Source organism: Tyto alba, unplaced genomic scaffold, assembly GCF_018691265.1.
Source record: "Tyto alba isolate M040663 unplaced genomic scaffold, T.alba_DEE_v4.0 Super-Scaffold_27, whole genome shotgun sequence".
In the NCBI taxonomy this organism is placed as follows: domain Eukaryota; kingdom Metazoa; phylum Chordata; class Aves; order Strigiformes; family Tytonidae; genus Tyto; species Tyto alba.
In genome coordinates, this window is record NW_024881301.1 from 24,540,038 (window position 1) to 24,562,704 (window position 22,667).

Consider the following 22,667-nt stretch of genomic DNA (forward strand, 5'->3'; position numbering starts at 1 on the left):
AATGGCTGATGTCAATGACATTCACCTAAAAGGATTTCCAAAATTCAGGGAGCTGCATCTCATTACTTGAATGTTATTTTTTCCCGATGCTTTCCAAAGTTCATCAGTTATTAATGATATTTCTCTCATATTCTATTATTAATTTTTTAATTTTATCTTTTCTTTGAGTTCCAGGTTGACCTCTGCCTTGCTGCTGGAACATATACCTGTCACTTGTGAAGCTAGAGCAGGAGCCATCTTAATTGTGGCTGTTACTTTTGGCTTGTGGAATGTCTGATCTTCCTCCGCGTTTTTGTCTCAATGTAGGCCACTTTGCTGATTTAATTTAATTTTTCTCTGTCTATCATATTTAATTATTCACTTGTTTCAGTTTTAATGCCCTTCTTGCAGCTGGACTAGAATTTGTGCTCTCCTGAAATGGTCAGAGTGCACAATGCTGTGTCTCCACTCCCAACACTCCCAGAGGGATTCCTAGGAAAAAGGGAAACCATTCTCAGTTGTAGGAGAGAAAGAAATGGCAATATCCTAGCTGAAGTGTGCTTGCTTCTGTTCATGTATTTCTAGTAGAGAGAATCTTTGTTTATGTTCCAATGGAAACAGCAAGATATGTTGTTCCAAGTATGTCATTCAAAGACAGATGTTTCGCTTTCAGTAAAAGGGGTCTGGCGGCCCTCTGTGACAGTCATGATATAAAAATGCCATTTACTTGATTTTTAATGAAAGCATCAAGTACGTATTTCACATCCACTCAAAGAGAAGAGCTGTCTTGGTTTTTCTATCCTGCGTATTCACAAGGAAATACAACTGCATTGTTCTGAGGTCTGACTCTGCACTTTTGCCTAATCAGAGCAATTTTCCTGCTTGTCATGCATAACATTACTACAGCTTTAAGAAATTAATTGGATAGTTCTGTACTAAGATATCCCCAAACTGAAGACTTGTGGAGCATAATAGATGAGCTGTCTGCATCGGAACTGCAGCCTTAAAGATGACAACCTGCAACGTCCAGCAAAATTTCTTTCTTGAGTGGCAGTCCTTATTGCTGACATACATTTGATGTATGCTAACCACCATCCATTGAGTGTCAGTTTATAGACCTTTAATTCTGCAGACTTTTCAAATTTGTTTTGAAATTCTCAGTACAAGTTTTAGAATAAAGCCTCATAGACTGAGATCCTGCACATCTCTGCTTGAAGATTACAACCTCATTATAAACCTCATTTTGTAAAAAGTAGACTCTGGGTGTCTTTGACCAAGTTTTCTTGTCTTATCATGAAATGTACTATGCACTAGCTGTCATTCTCAGATTGAAGGAGCTGAGTTTGTTTAAAGCACACCATAATGGTTTTTGTAGGGAGTGGTAGGAGATGGCAGATCAGTAATGATGAAAAATGTGACATAAAATGATCCAAAATGTAAGGGTTAATTTTCCAATAGCTCAGAGTTTCTATGTAAGTATCTTATGGTAAAAAAGTATTTCTAAAAATTTCTGCAGCTACTTAACAGAGAATGGTGCACTGCTGTAGTGCCTGTTTGTATATCACTGGCCTTTCTATCATGGACAAGAATGAAAAGCCATCATGAAGTAAGAGCAACTAATCCCCCAAACTCAGCTGGTGTGTAAACCTCTTTTTCTAAAACTGCCAAAAACATATGTGGGGCATACTTAACCTGGATAACAAAATTGCTAATACAGTTTATGCACAATTGTTACTATTTGAATAATTTTTGTTATTAAAACTTATATTTTTAAAGTCATCTAGCCTTATTAATACCATGAGAAAAAAGCATGTTCTGAAGATGGTAAAGACGTGTGATGACCAATTTAGCGTTCAGGGAATATTAGAATTAGGGATATATTTGTATGCATTACTGCCCAGTCTTTAATTAAATTTGATTATATGGATTAAGATTCTGTATTTTCATTATATTGAGCTGTAGCTTTCTCTGTGTATTCTCATGAGTTACTCAAAATAAGAGAGTGATATACCTGTAACATTCCTATGAGTATTACAAAATCTGTTTACCTCCTTTGCTTTCAGAATTATATGTCCCTATATGCTGTGTTGCACTCATGTTCTCCCACTATGTTTTTTGTCATAATATCATATATTTTTTATTTTAAACCATTTATACGATAACTACTGTATTTTTCTTTATACAGTGTCTGATAGCATCTTTTAAATATAATACTTATTTCAGCTTTAAGTAGGCTGAAAATCGAATAAAACAGTTAAACAGCCATGAATATATTTTGGATGCATACACTAGGACTTTCCCTTTAATTCTCAGATCTGTGGTGTGTTCTATAGTTGCAGATTAATGTGAACTTTTTGTCCATATGCTTCACATATTTAATTCAAATAATGTTCAGGACAGACTACAGCAATTTAAGGAGCTACATGTACTTAGGGTAGTTAGTTCACTATTTTCTCCCCTTTTGTCTGCACTGGTCCTGACTTTAGGCTGGTTCTGATGTTCCAGGATAAATGGGATTGTGTTGTGGCCAAGTAGATGCTGAGAGAATAGAAAAGACTCTAGCTGGGCTGCTGAAGTCCTGCCCAAAGAACATAAAACTTGCCAATATCCTGCTGTAATTTCCAAGTCAGGTAATATCCTTTCCAAAACAGCCATTTAAGAACACAAAATCTTTTGAAACTCTTGATTGAGGGCAGCCATTGTCACATTGAGTCAATTCTTCTCAGCAATTAACAAATTGACTGGTTTCAGTAGAGCTCATCCCTGGCTTTAGAGTCCTGGTTTTAGGAATTATGGTGGTGTTTGCCATCAGCCAGAACTCATCAGTTATGGGTAGAGGAGGAAAAGTTATAAAGTGTTAAGAAAAATAGCTTTTTCTTTGTTTTGTGAATTAGATGAGTGATTAAACAAAAATAAAAAAGGTTTAAAAAAGTAAAAACAAAAAAATAAAACCATAAAAGGTAAACCAAGTTAAAGATAAGACCTAATGGGCTGTATTACTTGCCTTGGAATATTAACTTTTATTATAGTAATTTCTTGAATGAAAGCCCAGTGACTTTGGGGAGACTGTCAAGTGTGGTATCTGAAATGAAAGATACTGGTGTTCTTCAAACTAATGGTTTTATTTTGTTTGGCACTTTAACTGGAATTTGTGCTCTCCTTTGCCTTCCTGGTATCTCTGGGGGTTGTGCTTCAGGATCTTCTTGCCCCATCTTTCGCCTAATAGAAGCTGCTTCTTCAAGCTGCATCCCACACCAAGGTATTTCCTTCCGCTTGTTAGAATTCACTGAATAATTCTCTCAGGATATAGTCTGCAACAGGGAAAATAAAAGGCAAGTAGTATAGGAGAGTTACCCTCAGTTAGGAGCTTAGGAGTGAACCTCTCATCTTCAGGAGAGGCCAGACAGCAGACCAACCAGGTGGGCAGTGTTTATTTACAAATAAGAATGAAGTGTGGGCACCTAGTGCCATAATAATCTAAGTGGGCACTCTATCAGTCAGAAATGCCCTTGGGCAGAGGAACATACTGTTCTTGCATAAGCTATTTTCTTGCAGGATCTTCCTACTGCAGGTCAGGTTACTCAACAGATCATAAATGACACTTCTCTTAGAAACAATCCTTCATAGCCAGAGTGATGCACCTATCTTGTTTAGCCATCTAGTTGCTGACCTGGTTTGCTAATTTTGCTGAATACATGGTTAGACATAAGCTGGAGCAATGTAACCACTAAACTCCATACAAAAAAAAAAAAAAAAAAAAACAGAAAAATATATAATTAATCTTTTCCTTATTGTACATCCTAATGGACAAGAACAACACTTCCATTTTACATATATGCCGTTTTTCTGCAAGTTTCAGATTTCTGTGACTGAAAGAAATCTTTATGCCAGCAAGACTCAGGATTAGTTCTGCATTTCCATCTCTTTTCTTGACAGGTTTGTTCTGTAGAGTTGCTGCTTCTCTTTCAGGAAGAATTTAATTTACAGGGTTAGTGTGTGTCTGTTTTGTCCTGTCCACAAGTGGATAGAAGAAAGCTAGTAGTGGCAGGGAATGAGCAGAGATGTTTGCTTAGTGATTAGCTAAACCAGGGCATGAATGAGTTTACCTACTTGTATTTACTTCTTGTTCAGATTGACAAAAAAGTTGAAAGACAATCTAGAGATATGCCATATTAATGACATTACTAAACATTTCAAGAACTAGAGGAAAAATTTAGGAGTACAGCATCTCTTGCAGCATGCAAGAGTTTTTATGTGATAAAAGGGATGAACAAAGAACTTTAGTAAGATCCTGAATATTATCACCTGTAGTAAAAAAAAACCATTAAAATACTTTGTAAAATAGTTATGAGGTATATAAAAAATAAGTATATTCATATTTTTTATTGTAATAAGTGTGTTAATAAGTTTTTAAATTGAGAAATCTTGTTAAGAGCTGAAGGACAGTATGCTCTTTACAGATGCACTAAAAATTCAGAACATGTGAACGCAAAGTTGTTTTTTTGTTTTTAGCCTTTTTATTACAAATTCTATTAGTTCCATAAAAATTACCTTTGTATTTACTTTTTTATTGAGAAATATAACTGGGTAAAGTAATAGAGGAGTCCTTCTCAGGTCTCCGAAGTGTTTAAGGTGACCTAGGTAGCTCAAAAGACTTGTACCTCTTCCTGGGGCACAAGGAACCCACACTTGCAGACGCCTCATGTTCCCGTGAGCAGGCAGTTGATAGGCAGGCTGCTCAGTAGTATGCACATTTTAGTAAAGGCTGTTGGTCAGTATTACAGTAGAAGAAGTTTTGTTGTGTATCACACTCCAGAACTGTGTATACAAGTGTTTACTGGCATACTGGCTTACTTAAGTAACCACTGACATCTACACAAAAACACTATAACATATAAAGAAAAGAAGGAAATGGAGAAAACATAAATTAGATGTAGATTAGCTACATCTTGGCATAAGATACTAATGAAATCTGTTTTATATCAACTTCCTACAAATGAAAGCTCCTGTAAATTGATTAGATGTGATTAATCACGGGAGTTTTCGTGACTGTAAACACTGCTATGAACAGTTCTTATATTCATTTAAGGGCAAACAAGTGAAATGTTTTCTTTGGTAAAAAGAGTATTGCAAACCTCTTTCTCTCATATTTTTATTTTCTGAAGAAATTGAGAGGAAAATTATTAAAATATACTAACGTGATGAAAAATGTGATTTTATATCTCGCTTTCTCTAAATGAATGATGTGTTTCAGTGTTTAATGTTAGAAACTATTAGTGCCAAATCATAACCAACTTCTGACTGCCATAAGAGACTATGTACCATACATCATGCTGTTAGTATTTTCAAAATATCCAATGAAATAACAGACGTTTGACCTATTAATAGGATCTTTTAATAAAGGAGTGTATATTCATTCATTCCTCAACACAAATATTTTAAATGTGTCAAGTTCATGAGCAGGCTAACAATCTGTGAAGTAGAATAGAAGAAAGTGAAGAGGGAAGACATACAGCAAATTACAAATTGTCAGCAGTAGCGGCAAGGTTTATTTAAAGGACTGCTTAATGTAGTAATATCTTGTTTGTAGTTCTGCTTAGGAATCTGCCTAACGAAGAAATATTTGTCAAGGTCTCGTTTGAGCCTGTTTACATGATTTAGGTACACTCCTATCTATGAAAGACAAGATAATGGAAGAAGGACGCTGAAGCTTACAGAACTACCAGATGCAACTGGTTTTGTGGTCTCAGCTGTAAGGGAAAGGGGAAGACAGAACCAAGTTCACAGAAAGGACACTGTGATGAAGATAAGAATGATGAAGTAAAGGACCACCGGGGGTCCTAGAAGACCACCTAGAGACTGTAGTGCGCATGCGGATGTAGACGGCAACATATCATAATAATTTCTTGGAAAAGTAATGAATATTGTAATTAGTTCCTGGAAATTACATTAATATGTAAGTGAATTGTGTATAAATATCATAAACTCCAGTATGGTGGTGCACATATTAGGAGGAATGATGCCCTATGCTTCGGATGTGTCAAAGAATACCTGCTTAACAGCTCTTACAGCTATTGAGACTGAATTCTTGGCTTCAGAAGTCTTCAGACCTCCCACACAGGGGCATTTATTGCTGAGGGAAGAGGTGTGGACAACCTGAATATTTAAGGGGATTTCCTGAGACACAGTTTAAGAGAGAAGCCCAAAAAAGTGAAAAAGAAACTTGTCAGGTTTGCTAGTGCAATAATAAGCAACATTTGATACTATTACTGTAAATTTCTGTTGTTAATATGCAGTCAATAATAGAAAAGCAGAAACTTCCCATATCTGTATTAAATAATTGTAGAACCAGTGCTTTTTTGGGGAAGTGACCTCTCCCTTGCTGGTGTCACCTAATCCTCTGCCTTCATACATTGGCATAATCTACATTTTGCACCTCCTGCTTTGCGCAAGCAGTATTTGTCATGTATCATTTCTTTCTGTCCCTGATTCACAGTAACAGGAATTCAATCAATTTGTTACTTTTATTTGTGCACGTTGTTCTCATCCGGTTGCTCTGCAGCACTTGACCCTTTGCTTTTCCCCTTCCCCTTCTCTGTCTCTCTCTTTGGTGAAGGATTGAGTTGTGTTTTATACTCTAATCCTTACGAAACACTGTGTACCTTTCTAAATGATGGCAACCTTCTGACAAGGCAAAAAGATGAGAAAGCTGGAAGCCACGTCAGGAGGACCTGCTACATCTGTCGTGACAACAAGGGAGGAATGCTCTGACTTGCTCCATTTAGGTATGAAAACACCTGGCCTGTGTTTCTGACAGAGAGGGAGAGAGGGTAGGGACCTGAAATGCTGGTCCTCTTCTGTGCTGCCACTCAGTCCAGCCCGCATTGCTCTCTCTCCCTTTCTCCCTCCCTCCTTTTCTCCCTCCCTCCTTTTCTCCCTCCTTCTTTTCCTCCCTCCTTTTCTCCCTCCCTCCTTTTCTCCCTCCCTCCTTTTCTCCCTCCCTCCTTTTCTCCCTCCCTCCTTTTCTCCCTCCCTCCCTCCCTCCCTCCCTTATAGTTGAAGAAAGGGTGAAACAACAGAAGACTTTGCTGAGAATTATACAACTCATATCAAAATAGGCAAATTACCTTTTCCTGGCTGGAAAAGCAGAGAGAGTAAGAGAAGCTAATTTGTGTCTGTGTGTGTCACAGGCACTGTCCCTGGGTTCCAGCCTGGATCAGTTGTTATTTTAGTTCTGAATTCACTTTAAAGAAAAAGCAGCATTCTTTTATTTTTTTGCCTAGTAAGGTCCTCATTTACATGAAGCTGTCAAGTGTTATGACATTTAATGTTAATAATGTGACTTTCATTGTTTTACTGTGTGTCTGCTTCATTCTTATAAGAACCACAGGTATGAAACATAAATGTTTCTGATGGTACTGCCATAACCAGGGACACTGAAAGAAACTCAGTTAAGATGCCTGTTACAGGTACCACAAGAAGGGCAGATGTCTTGCTATCTCTGTCACTCCATTCTTGTGGAGCAATACTCAGACCATGTGTCCTTGCATTGCAATAATATTCTCTAGTGTCATTCTCAGAATCATACTTTTGCCAACAGCAGTAACTACAGAAAAGAAAGCTCAAACTGGAGTTCTCAGCCAGTCTATAGATGCTGTTGCTGAGGAATAGGAGGAGAGCTTCAAGACTAAAAGGCAAAAGCATAAGCTCAAGGATTTTGTTCAACCTGCAAAGTCATAAAGGGAAATTTGAATGTCATTTTATGATGACAGAAATTAAATAGTGAGCCAAATACAATATATGAAATATATGCAAACCTAAATACTGACAAACGTAAATACAGTTTTTGCTACTGTTATCATAAACAAAATAAAAGATTATTTGGCTCCTTACATTGTTTTTCTCTTTCTGCACTGGCCAGTCTGGAACTTCTGGTGCTGAAATGCATTAAGAGGTAACAGCATTATCATGTTCATTTTGTACAGTAATGCATGTGCAATGGGTTATGAATTAAAAGCCCCAGCAGGTTTCTTGTGATGGGTAGGTTATTTCATTTATTTCATTTTACAGAAAGAGAAGATGAGACAGGAGAATGGTCAGCAAAGTTTTCAAAAAACAGTAGTAAATCCAGGATTGTAAATCAATGTTTCTCTCTTTTTATTTCTGTGTTCAGCCTAGTACATATACTACCACATGAGAGAGAGACTGTCCTCATAAAATTCCAACTCATGTTTGAAAATCCAGGTGTCCTGGATAAGCATAAAATTTTGCATGCTCCCTTCTAAGGGAAAGTTCAAAAGACGTAGAGATTTTAGGTAATTGGGATAAGCAACTAGAATTTCATGCTTATCCAAATAGTGCTAAACCTCTCAGTCTTTGAACTTTTTCTTAGAAGGGAGCACCAGAAGAAAGTTAAAGGGATGGGAAGGGGCATGCATAGATGGGTTCAAGGAAAGGGGAAGTACCGAAAAAAGAGAAGGTGTAACAATGTATGTCTGTGTGTGTGTGTTTTTCCTTGTGCGTGAATATGGAAGTGCATTTTGCAGTGGTAGGGAAGATTTATTTTGAAGGCAGCACAAAAGAAAAAAATAATGGAAACATTGCACGTATAGTCCAGCATTGTACAGGATCAAGCCTTTAGGTCCAACCTTTCAAAGGAGCTGAACTTGTACTTGAGCCCATGAGTACACATGGTAAGTCATTCAAAGAATTGAAAATCAGTCTATATACAGTACAATATATTGGGACCAGATTTCAAATTCTGTTATGAAATTAGATATCATAATTATGAAGAGGTAATATAATTTTCTTCCTTGTATTGAGAACAACAAAGTAATTCTGGGAAGACGTGCTAGTAAAATAACTGCAGTTAAGGATTGCTTGTCCTTTAGCATGTTTCTCACAAATGCAGATTGTTTGCAGTGATATATGGGCTTGATTATTAATCAGAACAGAAATTATAATAAAGTGGTTATATACTCAAGTTTACAAAGGCTAAGTAAATGATTTCAAGACAGAATGTAACAAATAATAATATATCAAAGTAATAGAGTAAAAATTATTTTAAAATGGCAAATATATTCAAATCTCATATCAAAATGAACCATGGCTGCTTTATTGAGCTCTATCAGATTGCCAGGTGAACTGGAAGTTCTAAGGGAAACTCTGTATCTGCTACTGGAGGAATGAATATAATGAACGTAAGTAATTCAGAAGTTTGAAACTATGATTTAACTGAACATTCACTTAACTGAAACTAATTCAATTTAGTTGGAAACTGTTTTCCCAGGGTGTGTTTGTTCACAGCTAACCCTATTAGTGCCATCATAGGATCATAGAATGGTTTGGGTTGGAAGGGACCTTAAAGACCATCTAGTTCCAACCCATCTGCCATGGGCAGGGACACCTTCCACTAGACCAGGTTGCTCAAATCCCTGTTCAACCTGACCTTAAAATAGCTATTAAATATTCATTGAGAACTTAATTCTGATTTCCTTCATGTCAAAACCAAGGTTTTTAATTAACTCAGTGATAAGAAACTTATGTACCTTTAATGTTCAAAGCAGTTTATAACTCTGAGAAATAAAGCAGCCTAAAATCAGCAGAAAAGTAATAGCTTACATTTTTGAGGATATAAATGAAGCATGTTAGGCGTTGTTAAGTCTAACTATATGTTAAATCAGTGAATTCTTAAGTTAAAACTCACAGATGTAAACTTAAATCTAGAGAAGCTGACAGATTCATGTGACATAATAAATTATCACCATGGGAAAAGCCTCTGGCTTCAAACTACTTTTAAGCATGTATACTCTAAGTTATCTTTTTTTGTATTGCTATGGTGAAATAATTTAACTGACTCTATACCTACGGCCCTGGTACTTACTGATTTAGAAGTGTTTAGGTTTGTCTTGAAACTTGTTACTGAAATTTAAGAGTATACTGTACATAAGTAAAACTAATTTTGTCATCAACTCAGTAGATTAGTCTAAGTAACATTGGTTGCCTTGAGCACTGAAGGCTCAAAACCTGCCTGAGAAACCCAGGAAATCAGTTGCAAACAACATCAGGGTGCTGTGTCTAGACTGCTTCTGGTGTTGGTGCTATCTAGTGCAATATTTACTTATATGTCTCTTCAGTAGTCAGTGCAACTGCAGGGGAGACACACTCCTATACATCGATTTTTAATTTAGCTTAAGGTATTTAGACACCCCAAAGTTATTAGAAATCAATAGTGTTTGGATGCTTATCTGCACAAGGCTTTTAAAATTATTATTGTTTTTTAGATACCTGCAGCTAGGGCACCTAGTTGCATCTCAAATGACCGTTGTTGGTCAGCCAAAGTATCAGCCTTTTTTCCATCATCGTAGTTGGTTGTGGCGGTTTGAAAATCTGAATAAGGAACAGTCAGAACATCAGGTAAGCTTCATGTGAAGTGACTGGACACCAGTCTCAATACATGAAACAATTTATGTTCCAGCTTCTCAGAAAGAAGCAGGAAAACTTTTCATCCTTTTTATGCCTGCATAGCGTTGCTATAAGAATTACTCCAAATCCTGTAAGAATAGAATATCATGGGACATCCTGCTTTGCTTTCAAAATTACAGCAATTTCAGAAAGTGGAAGAATGGTTCTGTACATTCCCTACTGGGATCTTTATTTTGCATCCATGGTGTCTCTATTTGTCACAAAATTTAAGTGTTTTGTACTGGACCAGTGATGTAAACTTTATGTAAATTCCATCTTATTTGGTAGGTTCTTCACCAAGAAAGGTGGAATGAGGACAAGCGAGTCATTGATACAATCAATGGAGTCGAATCAGTTGACCAAAAGTAGATGAATACTGAAGGGATCTTCAGTGCACTGATACCACTGATTTGGGATTTAATTCAGCTACCTAAAACCAGGTCTCTCTTGTCATTGTAGACAAGATAAGGTATCCCAACCTGGTTTTTGCTGCTATCCCAGAAAGATCCAGCTCTCTCAAAGGACCTGTGTTGTACCTGTCTTATAAATATCTCAGATAACCGAAACAGCTCTATATGTCTATGTTTAGACAACTGAATCAAGACATAGATCTCCACTGACAGACACTCAGATGCCCATCCCACTTCTAGACTCTGAAATGCAGACTCCTAAATTTAAAACAACAAATGAATCCTACCCAAACTGTCATGGTGATGACTGTTTATTTCAGCTGTTAAATGGTTAATGAATATCTGTGACAGATAATCAGTGAAGTCGCTCTCTTATAAAGCAAATGACACATTGAATGCATAGACTGAAAAACTTTTAATGTAAAGAAAACCAGGTCTTGGTAGACAGGACAAATATGTCACCCTTGTTTAACCAAAGCTCAGATACTGCTGACCCAAATTCTGTACTGCTTCACAACTCACAAAATAGGATCAACAAGAATCTGCAGATACTTTATATGTATAAGAAAGCTTAACATTTGGGTAATTCTTTCACTTTCTTAAATTGTTAAAATTTTGAGAGCAAAGCAGGATGTCATATGATATTCAATTATTAAAGGATTTGGGGTAAGATTTATTTGGGGATTTATCTATTTATTGAATCCTATTTTTTTCTTAATAAAAAAATTTCTTCTTAAGATGATCTCCTGGTAGAGGATAAAAGTTCTTGGCCAGGTGCAGCAGGACTTACTTAATTTCACTTAAATTATCTAAGTGCACAGTAAATAACATAGGAGTGAGGGAGAATGGTACCATATATTTCACTTTCTCTTCACTGTTCATACCAGACTGGGATGAAGAGAAACCTTTCAGCTGAAAGAAGTGTGTTGCTTCACAATTTTATTCAGCATACAGTTAGGTGTCATTTCTAGTTGTTGGTTTGTTGTTTGATATGGGAAGAGGAGCCAGCCAAATCTGAGGTTTCTCTAGACAGCATGAAATTAATATTATTCTCTACCTAAAGAAAGCATCATCTTAGTAGAGAAGATTAGACAAATAGTGGCAAGAGGATAGGGCACCCACTCGGTGGTAGTATTTGAGGATCATTCCGGGTTCACAATAAGAAAAAGACTTATTTACTTTTATTTAATTTTCGGGGATGATTAGCTAAAGAAAAATCAGTAGAGTGTGAAAATAGGCAGTGAGAGGAATAGATTGGAAGAGAAGATGGAAGAGATGTTTCATCACAGTTCCCTTCAGGCTACTTGGCAGTCTGTTGTTTTGTTGTTTTTTTTTTTTTTTTTTTTTTCAGATTTGACACTGAAGCAAAAAGTACTTTGTAGGAGTGTGTTTGTTTCCTAACAATATCAGGGAACTTTGAACATCTCTGTCCCTCAGCTTCTCATTGTCTCCTCATACTTCCCTGTAAATTGTTTGCTTGAGCATCAAAGAAGTGGTTGCAGTACTGCTTATACTTTTCTCTATAGCACTTCAGACAGAATTCATCTGGCTTTATCCTTATCTCATTTTGGAAAGGAGTGTGTGACTGGGACGAAGGCTATTAGTAGTAACAGTGCAGTGGTCCCTTTTTCTTAGTGTATCTTTTGTCCCCTTTTTTTTCCAAAGCTTAAAGACCCTGCTAAGTTATTGCAATGACTGGACTCCTATACTGTGGAGGTTTATCACTGAAGGTCTGTAACCCTGTGAGCTGGAACATCTGTGTGTCTCAGTATTGGGCTCCCCTCTCACAAGACAATGCTTACATGGAAAGCTGCTGTGAGACTGCTGCTGTGCTACAAATAATGTATTGAAATACCATAGAGGTAGATATTTACAATTAATCAGGAATATTCTACTTCCATGGATAAATTGCACATCTTCTAAATATGACAGCCACATCAAATTGTACTATCCTACCGAAAATGTATTCCTATAGGAATGGCAGCTCTTTGCAATACTCTTAGCAATAGACACTTATTTAATTGAATTTCATACTTTGGTGGAGTTTGCAGCCAACTATGTTAGTAGCAGTCTATTCGGAGAGAAAAGTAATATAGAGGGTGATAAGGTATAGGAAGGATAAATTTATAGTCAGATTAGGGTATTTGAGAGTTTGCGAGAGGGTGATAAGGTATAATAATGATTCATCGATTGCCCATCATTGCTTGTGTTCTGTGAATTTTACCCATCTTGCAATTTTTTCTTCAGTGAAATGATACTGATTGATAATGTTGTGTTTTGCTGAGATGAGGCTCTTTCATGTGTACTGACAGAAGGGATGGTATCTAGCTGGATCAGAAGGATATTCAAGATGAAAGACTATCACTAAATAGTATTAAACCATAAGTATATGGATATATGCAGCATACTGAACCTACCACCAGTACTTACTAATACCTAAACGTTTGAGTATGCATTGAAAAAGTTATTGCTTACATGCTGAACAGGACATAAAAACATTGAAAAAATGAAATTAAAAGCTAAGTTATCTCCAGTATTGGATGCAGAAACATATTTTATATCTTTTGCATTATGCATATATTCCCATTATGATCTTCAGTCTCCAGGAACATGTTAGTCTTCAATGACCCTCTCACACTACCTGTGCAGTCTATTTTACACATATCTTTACAACTGCTTTTCATCACCGTGTTATCTAACAAGTATCTAATCCATTTTTACTTCAAGGAATGTTTTTGTGATACTATTTTAATTATTTTATTTCTCTCATTGTCATATTTTCATTTTCTCTTTAATTGACTTTTGTTTCCATTTGGGGTGCCAGAAATTAACTCCCAAGACAAGCAAACAAACACAAAAATAAAATCAACCAAATATGATCTCCTGTTTTTCCCTGATGAAGTTAGCTTTACAGATATTTTAGTGTGGGTGGTCTACATTTAGAGATTCATGAGCAGTGTTCAGCCACACTGTACACTTGCATACTGAATAGTTCATTAAGGGCTGAAAAACTTCATTGTTGGTAAAGGTGTTGTCATCAAAATGAAACTTTTTTTGCTTTAAAAAGTGTATAGAATAATGTCAATTTCATCTAGTCCAAAGGTTTAATCCCATAAACAGATCCATTTTTTTAAACCAGAAAAATGAAGTCTGGAAGAAGGTATAATTGTTCTGCTTCTGTTGCTCATTAGGGATAAAGAGAAGATGAGGGAGCAACAGTCAATATTGAGGGGACAAAGATCTTTTAGGGTACAATGGTAGCTAAAAAACCAGTGCTTATAAATTTGCTTGGAATAACTTCAGATTGAAAGTGAGGTTTCTAACCTTCGGATGAGTAAGATTTTTTAAGGGTATTGGAGGCTAGCTGTCAGGCACATTTCAAAGTAAAACTTGTTCAGCTTTTGCAAGAAATTGAATGAAGTCTTTTAAGTAATTTGATAATCTTTGATAGCCAAACCTGGTTCCTTCATGTCCTGTATTTTGCTTAAGTTCTATGGCTTTAATAATTTTGTTCTAACTTGAGAAAGTAAATTCACAACAGACAGAGCATAAGGAACAGCATAAGAAGAGCACATAGAATATTATTTAGTAGGTATATTCTTCCACCATCCAACAAATTATGGCACAGGGCCTTCCTAATTACATAAGTGATGGGGTCTGTAATGGTTTGTGGTAGCTTTATTTTCAATGGATTGGTTTGGCCATTTCTTGCATCCGTGTGAATGTTAGCAGCTACAATATCTTCTGGCACACAACTTAACATGGGTTGTACGAAGAAATCACTTTTATTACTGTTGCTGTACTGAATATACATTCTACTAATCTCAGTTGTTGTCCCTAGCTCCTGTATTGATGAGAAATGAAGAACAACTATTCACAGTTCATCGTCTTCTGCCACTTTGATTTTATAGACCTCTGTTATATCCCTTTCAGTCATCACTTTTTCAAGCTGAGGAGTCCTAGTCTGTATATTTGGTTTTGTTCACAAACTATTTTTTACCACTGAGTTGACATTTTCATAAACTTCCTGATAGATTCACAAGATTTTTTTCTCTTCGGGTAACAGTATGTCAAGAGACCATCCCTGTGCCTGTGAATAGGGGAAGTTCTTTCCTCTCCCTTTTTTAAATATTAATCTACCTTGAAGTTCATCTGTCATTCTATCACCAAGTATAATGAGTTAGTCCGTAGTTCTTAGCGGTCAGCCCTGGTGAGTAACAATAAATTTTATCAGCTCATCCCCTTTCAGGAATGTTTATATTGCATAACACCCTCCATGGCATAGTTCTTTGTCGGACTTTGCTACAACCACTCGAGAAGGTAAAAACTGCTTATTTTTTCCTGCTTTTTAATTGGTTCCTTGGTTCTGTGCACAGATACATATTGTCCTGCTGAATTTTAAATTCTTTAAAAGCCTTTAGTGAAGGACATCATCAAATAAACCTATATAACTGTCTGTGTTAACATTCTCCTTCATCCACATGCTTGTTCTAATGATAAATGTAAACTTTATTTTGTATGCAGTATGTATCTGTTACAATTTATCTCATATTTTTCAGTATTATCCAGATTAATTCTTTCTACTTTACTGAATAAATCTGAACCATATTCTGCCTAAGTTAATGCTTCTATATCCAACGAAAAGGATTGAGTCTTTCTCCTCTAGCTAAAAGTCCAGTAGACCTAGTAAGAAGCTGAACCATATTCTGTCTTCTGCAGGTTCATAGTAGCTCCTGAAGATTTGCAAAACATAAAGAAAGGGACATCTGGGCCTCAAAGCTGGGTTGGTAAAACCTAGCAAGTCCTGGGAACTTCAGATGTAGAAGCAGTTGCCAAGGGATTTGCAGTTTGCAAGAGTTCATCCTCCTAATAACACCTAATTTTTTCTTGTTTGTTTGATTGTTTTTACTAACTTTTAAATCTCCTGACTCCCAAGTACAAAGCTGATTAGTAACTTGGCCTTACAAGTTTATGCCCTTAAGATAGCACTTCCAGTAACACAGATCTGCTAGTACTTTCTAACAAGCCTCACTGATAGCTTTATGTTAATTTTAATAAAGTCTGAAGCCACAAATCCAAAATTCTTTGCTCTGTTTTATTTTAGATCTGAATCTCCTTGAGAATACTTTTTTTTTTTTTTTTGTTTGCTGTCATTGGCAGACGAGCTAATATCCCTTCGAAGCAAGTAAAGCACATAATTACTTACATGAACAGCAAGCTCTTTGGGAGAATTCTCAACTAAACCCACCCCTTAGAGGGAAAGAGGAAGGGCACTGGCAATTAGATAAGCTGCACTTCAGACATGAACAAACACATTTATCAGATAATTAGTAGATACTTTTCTAGGTATTTCTGGCACTGAGATCCAAAAGCAGTGCTAAGGCAGGTAAGCTCATCTGATGAGAAAAGCCCTGTGGCTGAACAGACTGCTAACCTGAGAGGGAGAAATGCCTTGTATTGTAACTCCCTGCACGCTTCAGATATTCAGTGTTCTTTGTTTTGAGTCTTCAGCCAGTGTTATCTATTCTTCTCCCATAAGCTGGAAGGCAAGAAATGTCACATTCAGAGAAAGATCAGCCTCCTGTGAACTACCTGCTTCTTGCAGGGGAGAAACCCCACCTTTAAGAAACCGAGACAGGTATTTTGGGGAGAGTAAGGTGAGGGAGCAGAGACACCAAATGAAATTATCCAGAAATAACTTCTAGTTCACATTTCATTTTAGAAATGGGATTGAGTATACTATGCTACAGACTCAACAGTATTATGTTGGTAGAAGCTGTCATAACAGGGAATTTACTACTGAAATGGATGGCTCCAGACAGTGGACAGTGGTGTCTGGAAGGCCCTGGATTTCCGTCTGGACCACAAGGGACCTTTAGAAGCAAATCCTGTAATGCTTTTGTATGGAGAGAGGACAGTTAATATGTTGCTGATGATGGGAATGTTCTGACGGTTGAAGTAGATAATGATGGAGATTTACCAGTGATTAGAAGAATAAAAGATACTGCAGAGACATTATAATTTCTGTGTTCATGTATGTGTATACATGTACATATAGATGTGAATATATATGAAAAGACTACATATGAAAAAAGTCTAGTGTGTACTTTCATAAAGTAGAGAATGATCCTTTTAATGATCAAAAACATAAAGGATTGAATAACTAAGTGACTAAAGGATCAGATGTTTTAATCCAATAAATAAAACATTCCAGGCTAGTCAGTATTATTGTGAATAAATTTATTTTCCAAAATACAAAGCACCTGTGGTACTGCAAGGCATAAGTTTATGAAATAGTCTTTGAAATATTTTTCTCCCAGTGAGTTATATGCCCATAGAAAAAACGTTTTTCAATGATCAAAACAATAAAACACTATCTCCTGAAAATTTTAACACAGTCTCCAATGTTACTGGATTTTTCATCTGAACCTCTCTAGATATATGCGTATATAGGCAGACATGTACATTATGTAATGTGTAGAATACATGCTTATCTAATAGTGTACAACTATAAAGGGTTTTTTGACACTTGAAATTAAATGACATTTTTTTTCATGAGTACAGAACAAAAGATTTCAAGAATAATTTTGATTTTTAGTCTAATTCAGAATAAACACTGTGTTCAAAAAGCAAACATTTTAAAAATAATGGCGATAGCTGTTTTCCAACTACTCTTACGTTAATACACTCACCATAATATGCATAGTGTACTATGACGGAAAAGCCAATGTCATGTATTAAGTTTCAAACTTTCATCCAGACTGCTTTAGAAATATATTTCTTCATTTGACAAGATTTTAAGGTATCTCAGCATGTCGGATTTTAATCTTCTGTTCTATGATAATTATCATCATAGATTGCACAAAAATGAGACAGTTTTAACTTTGGCCCTGCTGCCAAGAACCATTTACTCCAGAAAGCAACTTTCAAGAATCTTTGTTTCATATTTACATTCAAAGGGTGAACATTAAATGAAACTTTGTGGTTCTGAATCCATCCCATGTGTGCTGCTGTAGTTTCAACAGCCAAATAAGAAACACAATAATACTGTTTTGCTCACAGGGAGGTTAAATTCATTAATGTTTATAAAAGGCTCTGAGAGCCACATACAGAAGGTACTGTGTAAGTGCCTGTGTATGAAGGTAATGAATATTACTCTATCTCTCTGGCTTTATAGATAATATAACATAGAAATTATTTACTCAGACTGACCAAAGAAATAAGGGTTATCTAGCATGTTAAGCAAAAGTTAATGGTGTTGGGAGAGACCCAGTCCCTTATTTGCATTCTGTACAGCAGCTTTAATATATAACTTGTTTATTCTGTATTCTTATTTTCATTTTGGAAGTGAGATCACAAGACTTTATAAAATATCTACCTCTGAATATCTATTCAGAGTGGCATTTGTTTAATGTAAAGTTAGCTATCTGAAAGCTAGACATCTAAATGCACTAGTCATTTGTATTCTCTCCACAATCAGCACAGAAAAACATGCATCTCCTGAGGGCAGTTATTCCTTGGTATACATCAAAACTAGGTGGGGTGAAACACCCTCTGGAGATGTCTATCTACATCCATTAACTGTAGAGGGAGCCTATTTTAGTTTAGTTTATCTATCTAGAAGTTAAAGATCTAATGGAGCCAAGACTCTCCCTTACTGCTCCATTAGTGAAAGATGCTGCCAACCCCTCCAATTATTGTCTAAAAAAGAGGGAATGAGACCCTGACCCTACTAAAATCAGTGACTCCACAAACTTCAGGTAGGCTAGCACAAGTCTGCTTACGTATATGCAAAATATCCAACTTCAATTTAGTCTTTCTCCTCCTTGAATAAAGGTTGTGATTGTATAAAGTTATTTTATAAACACGGCAAGCTTCTGCAGCTGCAACATACTGAATATAGGAAGAGGTATAATCTATGTAATGTTTGTGCTTTACTAAAGTGAGTGTTTATTTACTGCATTTAATTCTTTCGTTATACAGTTCATGCAAATAACTAAATATTTCATGCCTTTGTTCAGGTACTTAAAATACCAATAGTCTGCAAATGAAAGCAAGAGTAGAAATGGTAGGCAAATAGACATAACTGTGGCCAGCTTTAAGCAGAAACTGATCATGAGTAGAAGATGGCACCTTTTTTGCTGCAATAAAAATTGAATTTTACCACATTGTGCATGAAATCAAAGTAAATTACTTGTTCCTTATCTTAAAGATGACAAATTCAATTTTGCCTATGCTGCTGAGAAACTTTGGGCGGGCCCACAAATCAATGGACCCTGGTTTGCTTCCTAAAAACTTCTGTCTCCTGTGAAGGGTGTTGACTGTGAGCAGGGGCAGACATCTTGTCTGACTTAAGGCTGTCACAGACAATAGTCAGACTTGTAGCAAACAGAAAGAGATAATGGACTTTTACTGTAGTGTCTTCTCTATCTGATTACTAGAGAAATATTTATGCCTTTACACATTCATCCAGCATAGAGCATTACCTATATCAAAGGATATCTCTAAAATGGGAAATGTTCTTGAAACACAGGAGATAGCAATGTCAGATGAAACAAGAATTACTAAGGAGTTTAGAGTAAGCCTGTTCACAGAAGGAATTGAGCGGGTAGGAAACACCAACCTCAACAAAAAATTGCAACAAGAAGAGGTGTACTCAGTATTTTATGAAGGAAGAAATCATGCAGCGATGTGCACTGAGTTTGATAGTGCATTAGCTGTACAACAGGTATCAAGATATGCATAATATTGAACACAGATGGGTGTACACTTCCTTTACTTCCATGTTATTCTGTCCAATAGAAACAGAGGATCTATAAAAAGCAGATAATAAACTGTTAGTTCTGGAGCCTGACACCAGTGTTGGTTCCTGGTTACTTATTCCCTTTCTTCAGCCCCAGGATGCCTCAGTGAAAATCTTTGGGAAATGCATCTATCATACTCTAATATATCCCTTATTCAATATGTTATTCAGTCAGTGCATCCTTTATTCAGTGTTTTAGAGGTTCTTGGACTGGCTGTTTTGGTGACATTTTGAAGAGATGTTATGTCATAGCATCACAGCAAGGCTTGATGAAATTGAAGGTAGCTGCTCATGAAAGGTATATATAGATTCATGTGTAAGTAGTTAGTCCTATAACAGGAAGTACAGGATGACCTGAAAGATGGTGCTACCAGTTCTATCTATCATTAAGCAATCTGAAGTTCATAAGAACCACTCTATATGTTTTAGATTTGTACTTCCTAAAACAGTAAGACTCTTACCATCTTAATCTGTAAACAACTTAAGAACAAACTCAGCAACTGTCAGAACATATAGAAGAGGCAATACAGTCATTGTATTTTCCAGATGAACCTTATTATTAGGAAAACCTCACTTCTTAATATTTGCAACTGCTGGGAAATCTCAATAGCAGGGAGTTCATATCATGGTTTTTGATCTGATTTCCCCCTTTTTTTCCTGAGAGTAGACTTGTCTTTTTAAACAATACCAAAGATGACTTTCAATTTTGGTGGTGTTATTTACCTTCCATCCTTCTGCTAAGCTGGATGCTCTGAGAAATCTAGGGCAGTTATAAAAGTCCCTTTTTGCTCCTTTTCTGTGAACCTTGCCAAGCTCTTTAATAGCTTGTGCTCCTCAGCAGCAAATTGCATGGGGTCAGGAAGGTCAGGATGATTTGCGAGCTCTTCCTTGTGCGACAAGTTAGTTTTAGCTGCAAATGCACTCAAATACCGTATTACACGCTGATGGCATTCTGAAGTTGTTCTGCCCCCACACCCTGAAGAAGATGGATTGTTCATGATCTGTGTGTGAGATGCCGCTGCTGTAGTCTGTCTTCAGCTCCAGCTCACATATCTCACCTCTGGGCAACAGCACTGTGTAATTGATGTTCACTATGCCTTAAGGGGTTAAAAGATTAATGCACCACGAAAGTACCCTATAAGCTGCAGTTTTAAGGAGCCAGGCTCCGATCTGCAGTATTAGGTTTCATTAAGAGGTTAAAAAAGAAGCTGTACCAGAATGCATCTTAAGCCAGCAGCTGTAAATAGTTGAACGGAGTCATAACTTTCTGAAAGTTTTTGTTGCTTGGGTATATGATTTCACCACAAACACTGAGTAGGGTTACATTTGACAGCAATATTTTCTTTAATATAGGTAGTGAACCAGTATGCAACAATGGTTGCTATGTTAAGAATTTCAAAACAACTTCTGTAATTGTAAGAATTTAAAAACATAACTCAATACAGAAGACCTGATTTCCCTGCTTAGGTTATAATGACTTCTTACGACTTCAGTGAGAAGTTGCAAATGTCCACAGCAGTAAAAAAAAAAAATCAACTGCAAGTGTATATATACTTGTATATACACACAAACACACATGTGTGTGTATATATATATATATAAATATAAACATACACATATCCCCTCACACTCGTTTCTGATTTTTTCTGTAAATGATTAGCTCCATGGACATTCTGTCAAGGACACTCATAATGGGCAGATAAAGTGTTATTGCAGTGATTGCATGGAAAGCTGAGTAACATTAAACTTTGAATGGGAATAGTTTTTTTTTGCCAGTAACAAGCTTAGATTTCATATCTGATTCAGGCTTAACAATAGCAGTATAAGGCAAAAGAGAAAAAACCCCTTTATGTATATTCTGTTTAAATTAAGTGTTCTACTTTTTAAATTAGATGTGTAGAAGTTATTTCACTGAAGCTGGAAATTAGGTTCACTGAAAGCATTTGGTCATTAGCATAAATATCATAGAGGATGATACAAAAAAAGTTAAGAAATGGCATGACCTGAATAAACCATTAATATTAAAGCTGCAGTTTGGCAGATATTTAAACAGTAGTGAACATCACCCTTCTGGCCTGTCTCTCTGGAGAAGTCTTCAACAGAAAAAGTGTTTTCGGTCTCATCTGAATCCAGACCCAATTCTAACTATTTATATATAACAATAATGTGGTCATATCCAGTGTAATTGTTCAGCATCCTCAGAGAAGTCCAAAAGGCTGGTTTAGAATAGGTATCCCTGGTCTTCAGCCTAAGAAATTGAAGCAAAGAGTGTGTCACATGCCAGCATAAAAACCAGTTGATTGACTCCCAGATCGCCCAGTAGATCTGTCCTACTTCTGCTTCTGCTACTGATCTGCACACATAATCCGCATTTATGTCAATGTCTGGTCTGGTTATAGGCAACTAAATGCTTGTACCATCCGGGGATGTTGGGAAAATTTGAATTTGTCAGTTTGGAAAGGAAAGTAAAGTAGGGATTCCTTTCAGTATTTAGAAAAACTGAACAGAACTGGAACAAAATCAAGCAATCGATCTGTGAATAAGAAAAATGAAAACACTGATCTCACTGGTAACAATTGATGTTTAAAAGGTGCTGTGTTTATATTGAATCACTGGAGACAATTTGTTTCTTCTCGTTTCTGTAGAGGACTGTGGGATGAGAAGATCATGTTTACCTCTTCTTGAATTGCCTTGAAAATCCTGTGTTTGAAAATTCTCAATGAATGAGTAAAACAAAATGGCTAGAGAAATGAAGTAAAAACCTTAAGAAAAAAATAGTGGGTTGAAAACAGGGGGAAAGAATAGACAATGTGGAAAAGTATAGAGACTGTAGTATATGAAAAAAAGACACCTAGAAAAATTTGAAGAACAGCATACTGTGACATGTGCAGTGCTTAGGGTATCTAGATGTGTAAAAATTTTCCTGATAGGAGCTTCCATGTATCTAGAATTTGTTTATTATTGAGAATGTGCTATTTATTCACAGAAATACGCTGTTTTGGAGATTAGCG